We start from the raw sequence: 11,822 nt of genomic DNA, 5'->3' as shown, positions 1-11,822 counted from the left end.
GTGCCAGCCTCCTCTTCCCAGGAGGTAAGACACCACTCACAACATAAAAGTCACATAAAGGCCTCTTCCACTTGTTAAATAAAAAAGACAAAACCAAACTGGACACAAACGTAAATGAAAGAGGGGCCCAGAGGCCCCAGCAGGTCTCCAGCTTCCTAGCATGATACTTTCTTCTGTGATTAAGGAATAGGGACACGAGGGCCCTTCTGGGGAGCAGGAGTAAAAATATGGAGATTATAGTCTCCCTGTGGGCTCTCATGCAGGGCAGGGGCAGACCCAATGTCTCACAGTTTTTTCTTGGTTTTGATTCCACATCTAGTCTTCCACTGGGGCTGGTTCCTCATGCCTCAGCCCCTGCTCTGCCCGGGGGGCCACTCCCTCCGGCTACCCAGTTGATAGGGAGGGTCCTGCTGGGGACAACCCCACCCACTTCTGGCAGGACCAGCAGGACAGAGTCAAGGACCAGCAGTTCCAAAACGCTGTTCCCTTGCAACCAGCTGGCCCTGTGTGCTCTGGTCACCGGCACAGGACATCCTCGTCTTAGCCTTCACCTCTCAAGGGGCTTACCCACTCTGCTGCAGGGGCTGCTGGTGCTGTCACTCTTCTTCCTGCACAGGCTCTCATTCCAGCTGGAGCTGGAGCAGGTGGGGAAGCTAGACAGTGCAAGGGAGCTGAGCCGCAGTCTTGCCAGACACGATGAGCTCCCTGAAGACCTGCTGGTGGGAAAAAGTGCAGCGGTGCTGGGCTTGCTGCAGCTTCCTCACCAGCTGGGTGTAGCAGACCGTGTCGGAGCGATCCAGCTTCATGTTGAGCCTGAGGAATAGAAAGGCGACCTCAGGCATGATGCAGACAGCTGTGGTGAGCATGATGGTCAGCCACACCGTGGGCTGGGTCAGGGCTTTCTGGGCATGCCCAAACCAGAACTGGTTTGAAAACATGTCAAAAAGTCCATTGCTGTGCATAGCATTGAGGATGGAAAAATAAACAGCTAGGCTGCCCCAGATGGAGAAGTAGTTGATAGCTGTCCACTACCCTGTATCCAGCCTAATCTTCACGCTGACCACAATGACCAGCAATGTGGCCACAGTGACTGCAAAGGACTGGTAGTCAGCCAGCTGGGTGCCATCATCCCAGGTGGCATTGGCAAACACCCCATATGGGATGAAGAACATGAGCACGTAGGTGTAGATGCCCTAGGTGATGCAAATGAAGAACTCCCGTTTATTGAAGAGGAGGTTCAGCTGGCCTGGCTCATAGCGCACAGGGTACTCTATGCTCTGCTGTTTTGGGACATCCTGATCAAAGACCCCCATAGCCAGGACAGTGTTACAGAGGGTGATGAGATACTGGTCATAGATGGTCTGAGCCAATAAGCCACAGAAGAAGCCAAACCAGAAGTGGACCATGGTGAAAGCAAAGTTCCTGTAGAAGAAATAACAGAGCAACTCGCACATGTGCAGGTAGGATAAGCGCCTGTGCATCAGCGGGAGACGTTGCAGGAACTTGAAATGAGAAGAGTAATCGGAGGCCAGGACAACCTGGATCCCTTCCTGCCTGCTGATGACCACACCAATGTGAGTAGTTTTGATCATGCTGACTTCATTGGCTCCATCCCCAAAGACAGGTGTCATAGCCTTCTTGTACTTCTTAATCAGTTCCACCACTTGTGCCTTCTGCAAGGGGGTCACCCGGCAGCAGAAGACAGCTTTGCAGGCACACGCCATCTCCAGAAACTCCAGCTCCATGTCTGCCTTCAATGCATGGGCCAGACTGTGACCACTGATGACCAGGGATACTCCCCAGTGACGGCTTCCAGGACAGAAGTGAGCTTGGAAGAAGGAAGTTTCTCCTGTAGGTGAAGCCATTGCCTTCAGTGTGAGATGAGCCCATCATCTTCTCCTGGGGTTTCCCAAGATGCTCCCACACCTCCAGGATGGTGTGGCCAGTGATGATCAACACCTGTCATGTCATCTGTCAGCTCTTGTGGCCGTCTCTTGTTTGTCTCCAGTTAGCACCCAAATCCTGATGTTGGCCAATGTTGGGAGGGCAATGGTCTCTGCACCCCCCTGCTGAAGCTTGTCCTCAGTGGCTGTTGCACCCAGCAGCAGCATTTCACTCTCAACTTCCTCCTCGATGCTGGCCAGCCTGTCTTCCCAGCTGTCCTGGGCCAGGCTGGCTTGGCGCTGTCTCTTGGCCCACTCCTCACAGTACTCCTCATCCAGATCTTTGTGGGCCAGCACCAGGGTCCTCAGCCCTTCGCTTGTGTACTTGCTCAGGTGGTCAGTGGTGGTGTTGAGTAGCTCCTGGGTAGAGTCTCTCAAGCAGGATGGTGTCGGCCCCATTATGGTAGAGTTGGATCTTTCCCGTTGGGTTCCGCACATGACTGACATCTGCTTGCAGGTGTTGTTGAAGTTGAGGATGGCCAACAGCTGGTAGGTGATGGCTGTGCCCATCACATGCATGGTGACTGTTTGGGGGGTACGAGAGCAGAATACAAAACCAAAGTTCCTGGCTGCAGTGACCGGGGACTGGTACAGCTTTCCTTGGTTCTTGTCCTCTGACATGATGGCACGACACAGGGAAAGGAGGTGGAAGAACATGTGCATGTGGGGGTCCCCCATCTTGACAGCCTCCAAGAGGATGGGGCCCCAAAATAGGAAGTTCTTGTCATCCAGAGGATTAAAGGGGAAGTCAACAAGTTCGGGCCTCTCTCCCAATCGAGCTCTGTGTCCTAGGACATCAAACACGTCACCATAGCTATGACCATTAATGAAGTACTTTGTTGAAGACCATGATGAAGTGAGGGTGCCCATCTTATCAGATAAGATGTACTCCACTTGGCCCAGTTCCTTGTTCAGGGTGGTGGTGCGGGCCTCCATGGGCATCTGCTTCTTCATGCAGAACATCTTCTGGTCCTAGTTGAAGAAATAGCTGTGGCCTGCGTGGATGACCTCCACACTGACGTAGAGTGAAATGGGTGTTGAACATGATGATATAAGACCAAAAGGAGAGGAAGCCAGAGAAAAAGGCACTGTCCACCACCTCATCCCAAGGCAGGTGGACCTGGAAGTGTGTCCTGACCTCATGCTCCCAGATGGCATTGTCAATGGCCAGGATCACCCACATGCAGACCAGGAATCCAAAAATCATCCTCCAAATGGAAATTTTTCTTTAATTCCCTCTCCATCCTCATGAAGGCCTCCTTGTCCCTAGAGCACCAGCGTATTCATTATGCGATCAATACTTGTTCCCTTGAACTTTGTCCTGCTGCTGTTCTGTCAGCTTAGTGTCAGGACCTGCAAAGATGACCAGCCTGAAGCAACACTCGGTGTTTCACAGCACACAGTCCCGCAGCAGCACGTTCTGCTTGCTTGGGGGAACTTGTTTTCCTTCCGGTAGAGGGTTCTGCTGAACTCACCCAGCTTGTTGTTGGGGGGTTTCCAGATCACTTCACCATCAAACATGGCAAGTTTACTCATGTCTTCCAATAGCAAGGTGACTGGAATCGTCTGCCACTCTTTCATGTTGGTCTTTCCACCAAGTTCTGCCACCTCTAGGTAACACAGCCCATGGGGCTCACTGCTGGAAAGGAGGAGGAGATCCACTGCCTCAGACTGGTTATTTTCTAGCTTGGTAATATCACCAACACAGACATTTATCCACTGCTCTTGCTGGAGGATTCCATCGATCAGCACCTGAGACTGACGATTATTCACCTGGTTGTCACTCTTGTGGCAGAAATAGTCACATCCTTAACAGCTGTGACAGTGAGGACAAGAACCAAAGGCACAATGGTGGTGAACCAGGACAGGGAAGATATCTGTGGGATCCCTGCAGAAGGAGAAGAAATAGGAAGCAGGTGTTGGCAACTTCCTGGAACCGCTCAAAAATGTTGACAGGCAGGAAAGTGAGAATATTGTACTTGGAGGTCTTGATGCAGTTACTGGCCTGCTGGAATTTCTCATTGTATTCTTGGTCCTTAGCCTGCGCCCTCCTTTCTTCTTCTGCAACAGAATGATGCTGCAGTCAGCAGGAGCAAACCGAGGTCTGGACCAACACTTTGTCAGGCCCACCCCACTTTGTGGGGGTTCCACTGAGGCCTCCTGGTTCTTTCTCGGCACTCAGCACTGGGTGCCCACCCTAGCTGCTAGTTTTTATGGGGATTAAAAAGTACATATACAGTGCTTTACACAGTGTGGCAAATATTAAGTGCTATAATAAGCCATTATTTCTTTTTACGTGCTTAGTCATTATTGTTATTGTTGCTTAATCTTTATTACTCTTTTAAGAAAGTTACTGTTATTTGCCCTCATTTATAGATGAAAAAAGAGCATGGAGAGGTTAAATAACTTGCCCAAGATCATACAGCCACTAAGGAGCAAAGCTGAGTCTGAAATTGGATTCTGTTTGACTCTAAAACACATACGCTCGACTGCAATGCTGACCTGACTCCAATAGGAGATTACTTTATTTCTCCCTAGCTCTTCAGTACTGAGTGAGCTCTAGATCAACTGGCTCTGTCAGCAAGTTCCAATATAAGTTGATGTTCAGAAAGTGTTTGTGGTTGATAAGAAAGATGGTCCTTCCATGAACCATTTCTGAAAAAATGTCAATGCTCCCTAGGAGGCTGTTCACACATCATTTCCCATTTCCCCTGCACTAATGTTAACATGATTTCTTAAATGCTGACAATAGTTGAGAAGCTAATTTTAGACTTTTCCATTGCTAGGAACTAGAAATATGAAACAATGAATCAGTGATCCAAACAGCTGTCTGGCCTTCTCCCCATTACTTTGTAAATTACAGCATTGCTCTGTGTCCTGGGTTTTATGAGTTTATTTTTAATGCCCCTATGTAAATTTTTTTTTTTCTATCCACAAAATAAGATGCTCTGTAATTTGCAACTCTTCTCCTGTGGCTCTCTCAACCCCGAGTCAGCACTTGATTGCCTTTCTTTTCATGTCACTTCCTAACCTTTAGGCCTGGCTATCTGGGCACACCAGCCACCACTGCAGCTGTCTACCATTTCCAAGACCAAGTTGAAACTCTTTATGCTTGGTTTATGTACCCCACGTGTCAGCTCAGAACTATTACCCATTCAGGGCTAAATAAGTTCACCTCAAACCCTAGGAAATCCAAGTTCCCCTCTAAGATTACTGTGTCTCTGTGGGGATCATCTTTTGGATTAGCACCTCCTCTTTGGGGCTAAGGTTTTAGTGGGTAGTGCCTCTGCAGCAATTCAGATATGTAATTCTGTTCCTTTTTAATTTCTACAAATACTCACTGAATCTCCTAGAATTCGCCCGTAAAATTAGCTGTCACGAAGCTAATTTGGAAGGGTTTACATTGCACCAATGCAAATGTGTTCAAATTGAACATTAGGCATCCCTTTTTGGAAATGCTTTTTAGCTACTCCAACACCAAAATTTTTTACTGGCTCTTCACCTTACATGGTCCCCAACTTCACATTATATTCCTGATTCTTCTCTTCCTTTCCCTTTTCAGGAGCTAGAACAAATCTCTTTATTTGTTTTAGGCAGATCATTTTAACCACCACCTAAAACGTTTTCTTTGGTCTCTGCTGACATTCATGCCCTATGGTCTATCACCAAGCTGCATATCAAGGACTGCTTCAAAAAATTATAGTAACCTCCCTAAGAGGAATTCTGGAACCAGCTGTTAAAATAATACATTTTTCACACCCCCAAAATGGTCCTTTTGACCTAACTTTTGCTTACCCTTCTAGCCTCGCCTCCCCACTACTCTTGTGCCTCTTCTGCTACCAACACACCATGTTCTTTTTCAGTACCATATTTTAAAAGCATATCAGTATTCCCTCTGCCTAGAAACCTCTCCCATCCTCCCATAAAAAGACATATATTTTTAAAGAAAAAATCATGTGTCTTGCACAAACATAAAATAAATATATGTCAAATATTTTATGGGGGCTGGCCAGTTAGCTCAGTTGGTTAGATCACAGCCTTGTAAGACCAAAGTCAAGGGTTCAGTTCCCCTTACTGGCCACCTGCCAAAAAAAAAGATTTTATTTAACTCATTAATTTATGAGGAAACTAGTACTATGCTACAATAAGTAAGTAAGTAAATAATTAAATGAATGAATGAATAAGTAAAAAAGATTCAAGAGAGAATCCAAAGAGCAGATACATATATAGGCCCCACAGGTCATCAGGAATATTTAGATGAATTTGCTTCAAAAATGCGAAACTGGCTTCCTCAACACTGGGAGAGGAAAATCAATTGAATCCTCATCAGAAAAATTCATCTGTATATCTCGGGACAAGAATAATTTGCATTGCTACCAGTTGTCTACAACTTACAAAGCTGTAAATAGCTCAAAGACCATGAAAAGGCCCAAAGACTCCATAGAATCAGGTATCCTGGACACTGCCTATTTTTCATTGAAGATATCCAGTAATCTTTTTGGTCCATTTCAAAGGCTTTCATAATTTTTCTCTTTATGGAATTCCTTTTAGACGTGTGCTGGAGATTCTTACTTAACCCACTGTGTTGTTCATCATTTACATTTCCCATCAGTTACCCAGTCCCTGTTTCTCTACCAGGCATGGGGTCTGTGTCCTTTGCCCATGGTATCACACAAATTCTAAAACTGCAGCCCCTAAGGTGCATTTCTTTTTGGGTCTTCCCCTCCTCTAGTCACCACCACCACTGACTCCCACTAACTGGTGTGGATTCCTTCTTATTTTTCACCTCTGAAATTTATTTGCTTTGAACTTGTCAATATATTAATAATGTATTTTAAAACAATTTGCCTGGCATTTCTATATGTTTGGGGTAGAAAGGCAGTACTTCCTGCACCGTAGCTCAGTCTGCCGTCTTATTCGTATGTTTCTACTTCATCTTTGAACCTATTGCAGTTTGGTACCCTCCCCCACCCCAATTCCACTGAAAATGTTTCTACTAAGGTCTCAACTGACCCACTAATCATTAGATCCAAAGGACACTTTCCAGTGTTTATCTTTCTAGTATACAACATAGGATGCTGTTCTTCACTCTTCTCATTTAAAGACTCTCCCCCTCTGGGCTTTTACATTACCATTGCTCTCAGTTCTCCCCACTTTTAACTGCCCCTTCTCAGTCTCCTTTGAAAGCTATGAACTGGTGTTGCCAATCTCTGGCTCCACTAGAGTGTTTCTCTTGGGCTCTAGACCTGTCTGTCCAACTGCCTACTCGATGTTTCTCTGCAACGTCCCTTAGGCACCTCAACCTTTTCAAAATGGAATACAGTTTCCCCCAAATCTGTCTTAAGAAGTGAAGAGGAGGTGAGTGATATTGTTATTGATCATGAACTTCAAGGTAGGAGAAATTTTACATGAATAGAGAGGGTAGTGTTTTGGTTATAGCAATGAGGAACTAGACAAATTCTCATGTCAACTTCTGGTTTCTAGGTACATGGGCCATGGGAGAATGAATATCTTCCAAAAAGCGATATGTACAGGACTCCAAGACCTCAAGGGAGAGCCAAATCTCAGTTAAGAAAGAGGAGGCTGTAAAGTCTTCAGTGAAGAGATCAAGTTGAATTGTTGTTTATTTAAAAAGAAAGCAAGATTTAGAGGGCACAATGGGGAGAGGAAAATAGTTGAAAAGAGAGAAATCACAAAGAATATAAGCATTCACTAAATGTTTGTGTTTCTTGAGAGCAGGGGCAATCATAACTGTCTTTCCATCCTCAGAACATGTCTGGTACATGCTGGACTCTGTGCAAATGTTTGTTATAATGAGACTGTTGTAAATGATTTTTAATTATTTTCCATTGGGGAAAGAGTGTGGTGAAAGATACTTTTCTCTTTTGATGAGAAGAAATGAGAAAGGAGGATGATAGCTTTGGGCACTTAGAAGGATATATAATACAACTCTGCAAACACTTACCAATGTCACAGTAGCCACAGTTGAGTGTAATACCCACATCAGTGCATCTTTTCCCCCTAGTCAATCGGATTCATGGACTAAGATTCCCATTGAAGCTGATTCTTTCCCTTTTCCCAGCACTTGTGGGAGACATCTATAATATAGGACAGTTTTTCCAGTGGATATAGCCTGCCCAACACTCTTCCTATAAGTCTATCAGAATAGAAGTTTCGAGGGCCGGCCCGTGGCTCAATTGGGAGAGTGTGGTGCTGATAACACCAAGGGCAAGGGTTTGGATCCCTATATAGGGAAGGCTGGTTAGCTCACTGGCTGAGTGTGGTGCTGACAACACCAAGTCAAGGGTTAAGATCCCCTTACCAGTCATCTTTAAAAAAAAAAAAAAAGAATAGAAGTTTTGTTAACAGAAATTACATATAATAAGTAATAAGTCAGTCATGATTTATAGAAACTGAAATTTCCCATGCTTCAAATTCCCCACTTTAAAATATTTCACTCCTCATGGCTGAGTATTGAGGTCACCTCTAGTTTCAGTTTCTCTTCTGCTTAAGTTGCTAAGACGATGCATCCCTGTCTGCTCCTTCCAGCTCCCAGGCCTTCCAGGACTCACAGGCAGCTCTCCTACGTCTAAGGGATTCTTGGCTTTCTGAAATCTGTCACCCATACCTTGTGGCCTTAATGAAAGGAAAAATCCTGTTTTTGTGTGATGCCATTTGCCCCTCTGGTGTGTGGCAATGTCTTCCTCTTCATTTGATAGATTGTCTTTTTGTTAGGCAGAGACATTCTTCTGCCCTCTCTCTGCCAGACTCTTTTCCCAGCCAATCTGCAGACATCTACCTCTGTGTTCTTCCTGTAGTGTTATGCCTCCTCTCAGCATCTATTCCTTTTGTGAGCTCACTAATTACAGTGTGGCTTAATTACACTTATGAGAACAAAAATTGTTAAAGTTCATCGTTGTTTCAAGGAGCTCACAATCTATTGTCTGATGCAGACATAAATATGTGTTACAACTGAGGCACTAACACAATGCTGAGGGAGTTCACCCAGCAAAAAGGGAAGCCTAGCGACACTGGAGGAAAATTTTAGAAGTTTTAAATTCAGACTGTATATCTTTCTTGGTAGAAGTTCTAGACAGTCGTAGCCCATTTTCTGCGCAGAAGAACAGAGGCAGTTCAATTGGAACTCTGGTCATGGTTATTTAAAGTTGTCCTTCTGCATGAAAAGTCTGTTATCTAAAAATCCAGGGGCTCCCTACTGGTTTGCTAAGGCACAGTGGAGTATGGAGAATCCTTCACAAATGTGTTACCAAAATTTGACAAATTTGTAAGGATAAAGTTTGCTCTAAATGAGATTGATAGAGATTGAGAGTGATAGATGTCAGAACTTTAGGTTGAGTAGGTGCTGGAACTGAATGTAGAGTAGGGAACAGAAGGTGGCAAATGACAGGTAAGAAGAATAGTGTCCTGTCAAACCAACAACAAAAAGATGGAGCGTTTGCTGGAACATGTGCAACTTTTGCCTGCAAATATCGAAGAGAAGGTGGACAGGGCAGAATTTGATTCTATTTCTATGGTCAGATGTATTAAGGGTCGGCCGAGGGAATGGGAGAATGGCTGCTATGTGCTTTCATAGACACTGTGGTTAAAGACTGCTGACTCTTTAGTGTTGTTTTAGGTCTTTTAATTTCTTCAAGTGCCACTAAGAATTAGTATTCAAAAAGGTGCCAACACACACGCACACACACACATAGTACATGCTGAGAACCACAGTAGTAGTACATTTAAAATGGAAGACTTGTTCCTTTTTCTTATCAGCCTACCAAGGCTTTAACATCTCTCATCTCAAATAAATATCATTTGTTTCCTCTTTATCGAAGCCACAGAACATGAGCGCTTATTAAAATCTGAGAATTTTTATTAACTCTTTATGACAGTTCTTTTCTTTATCTTCCTTTCACAAGCAAGATTATGAGGTTGCTTGATGGGCTTTTAATATTGTCATGAAAAATCTCCCCGTGGGCATGTTTGTGCAATAGATAACACAACCTTAAGGGTGTTATTAAAATGAATTTATTCAAATGAAGCAGGCAGACACAAAACCAGCTCAGCTTAGCAGTAAATACATTTCAGAGTCCACTTGTCTTCAACCAGTTTATCTCGTTTGTAATAGAACAAAGCACCACTAGACGGAGCTAGGGTTTAAGAAATCACAGCCCTACGCTGGGTGACTGATGTGATGGGCAGAATGTTATCTTATGGAAAAAGATCACTATTACTTTCATTTCAAAGCCTATGCCAGCCTTATCTAACTCTCTGCTAATAGCCGGCAGTCAGTTGTTTACTCTGTGTCTACACAAGATGAGACAAAGGCGGATATTTGTAATGATCCAATTTATTTAGTCACTCCAATGATGATATCTGACCTTGGTACAGTACTTCACAATTTAGAATGCTGTCCCATACATAATCCTGTTTGATCTTCACAGAAACTCTGAGAGATTGCTGGGCAGGAATCAGTTCTTCCATTTTTGAGATTAATAAACGGAGACAGGGCGTCTTTGCAATATATTAGGGTGTGTCAGGATGTTTAACTCAGACAATTGAGGTTCCAGTGTCAGGTTTTTTTTCTTATGTTTTTGTGTTGTCTGTTGACCCAGTCTGAAAATTACTAGTAAACTATCAAGTCATTCTTTCTGTGGGGCATAGGCTTGGTCTCCCACCACACCCACTGGGGATATATAGCAAAAAAAGACAGACACAGAGTATGTGCAGGTAGAAATCCACCTAAATAAGTGAACAAAGGTGGGTTGTCCTGAAACTGTGGTGCATGTGACTCTTCTTTATACCAGGGGATAGGTGTGAAGATCAGCCCCTCATCCTGTGCACTGTGGACTCTCCTTCAAGCCAAGGCTAGGTTAATTAATTAATGCTGAATGCTGTTTGGGAAGCTGTCCCCGCAAGCATCGTCCTCAGACCTAAGCCCGCCGCTTTGATGTCTGTCAGGCAGTTTTTTCCTGTTTCCTAACCTCACACACGGATCATAAGAGGTTGTGCTTCAGCTAAAGAAACTATGTATATACACATATACTTTCTTGGCCTTTTGGTAAAATATTTGGATAAAAGTGGGAACCAGGCCAGTCAGTCAGAAACTTTATCAGACGCCAGGAGCCCGCATTTGTGCCTATGGTAAAAACAACCCAAGACATCTCTTCTGGAACAAGTCTGCCCTCTTAAAATACTTCATTGCGTGCTGGTAAAACACCAGCTTCAGCATCAAGGCGGGGCAACTTTCACCAATCAGGCTAATAACGAGCCCGACGGGAAGGCAGGAAGATGTTCCAAGAGCCTCACAGGTCCCAGGGACTCCGGCCTGAAGCAGAGCAAAGGAAAGGGGTTACATCACCTTGTTCCCCCAAGACTCGCGGTCACCTTGTTCGGGGAGAATCCACCAAGAAAGCTGTTCGCATTGCCCTCTCCACCCGGCCGCGGCGCACCCAGAGCACCTTTCCCGGCTGTGCCCAGAGGGTGGCGCTGCCACCCCAGCCGTGGCCCTCTGCCGCCCCCCCGCTTTCCGGACGCTGCGGGAGCCCCCCGCTCTGCCTCCCGCAGGCCGGCGCGGGGCACACGCCCGGTAGGGGGCGCCGCGGGCCCAGGCGCGGCGGGTCCCTCCGCCCACCCGGAGGCGGCTGCAGCGAGGCGAGCCCCGCGCGAGTGCACTGCGAGGCGGGCCGCGGGGAGGGAGGCGCGAAGAGGGCGCGAGGGCGGCAGCCGGAGGGAGCCGCCGCCCCTGCCCGCCCAGGTCCCCCTGGGGCGCATGGGGCGCTTCGAGCCGGGATCGCACGCGGCCCCTGCGCCCAGCTTCCTGCTGCCGTGAGAAGCCGCGCCGGGACGCCTCCCAGACCCCGAGCTGCCGGGAGG

General features: G+C 46.0%; 1 pseudogene; it reads right to left on the bottom strand.

Moving 5' to 3' along the window:
- Positions 1 to 547: 547 nt before the first annotated feature.
- LOC134390224 (phospholipid-transporting ATPase ID-like) lies at positions 548 to 8,569 on the bottom strand (annotated as a pseudogene).
- Between the last annotated feature and the right edge of the window lie 3,253 nt (positions 8,570 to 11,822).

The sequence above is a fragment of the Cynocephalus volans genome, chromosome 11 (assembly GCF_027409185.1).
Source record: "Cynocephalus volans isolate mCynVol1 chromosome 11, mCynVol1.pri, whole genome shotgun sequence".
NCBI classification, from domain to species: Eukaryota; Metazoa; Chordata; class Mammalia; order Dermoptera; family Cynocephalidae; genus Cynocephalus; species Cynocephalus volans.
The sequence above is the reverse complement of the archived record's forward strand: the minus strand, read 5'-3'. Positions and strand labels throughout refer to the sequence as shown.